Genomic DNA, 1,131 nt, shown 5'->3' with positions numbered 1-1,131 from the left:
AAAAAAAAAAAAGAAAAAGAAACTGTTGCAAACTGGGTTGCCTAGAAAGTGGACTATGAGACAGAGTTTCCCACACAGCAAGTCTATTAGGGAGTACTCTTGGAATCAGCACTTGAATAGAGCTGCAATTCAAGTCTGACAGCTTTAGTCAACCCTATGGGGTCTCTAGAACTGAAATTGTCCCACGTTGGGCCAATAGAACTGGTTCACGCTGGGCCAAAAATGGAAGACATTTATATCTCCACCTTAATCACTGGATGTGGGCCAGCACTGGAAGGACATGATCTTGGGCAAGGTGGCTTCCTGCAGCTTGGATATCCATGAAGGATGACACCTGAGGGTCCCCTCACTAACAACAATCCCAGAAGCTGGCCCAACATGTCTTTTTTCGAAGGTGGAGATCCATCTCCACTACAGACCCTTTCCCCTTCTGAGCAGCCACTGCTATACTCCAAGGCAAGAGATTGGAGGATTTCTCTGTAGGGAACTGGGCCATAAAAAAAAACATAGAAATACTGACCTTTGGGAGCCTGCAATGTATTGGCTTTAGGGAGGCTCACCAGTCAACAAACCTCTCAGAAGTTCCCAGTAGACTGAATACCTCTCTCTTAAATATAAACAGTCAAGAATTGCCAAATATTTGGAAGAAATTCTCAAACATGACAATGAAGGGCCAAAACAGAAAAACAAAGAAACTCAGAAGTAAAAGAAATAATGCAATAAACAGAAGAAAACATTTTTTAAACTTTCATTTTATCCTCATAGAGATAAAAGAAGATATCATATTCATGAACCAAGGATACAACACTGGGGGAAAAAGATAAGACTGATCAATTGATTCAGAGAAAAAAGGGACTTTTGAGGCCAGGCACAGTGGCTCATGCCTTTATTCCCAGCACTTTGCAATGCTGAGGTGGGAGGATTGCTTAAGCCAGGAGACTGAGACCAGCTTGGACAATACAGTGATATCTCATCCCTACAAAAAAACAATTAAGGCCGGGTGCAGTGGCTCACGCCTGTAATCCCAGCACTTTGGGAGGCCGAGGCAGGCGGATTTCCTGAGGTCAGGAGTTCAAGACCAGACTGGACAACATGGTGAAACCCCATCTCTACTAAAAATACAAAAATTAG

This window comes from Mandrillus leucophaeus, unplaced genomic scaffold (genome assembly GCF_000951045.1).
Source record: "Mandrillus leucophaeus isolate KB7577 unplaced genomic scaffold, Mleu.le_1.0 Scaffold691, whole genome shotgun sequence".
Lineage (NCBI taxonomy): Eukaryota > Metazoa > Chordata > Mammalia > Primates > Cercopithecidae > Mandrillus > Mandrillus leucophaeus.
Note: the sequence above shows the minus strand (reverse complement) of the source record.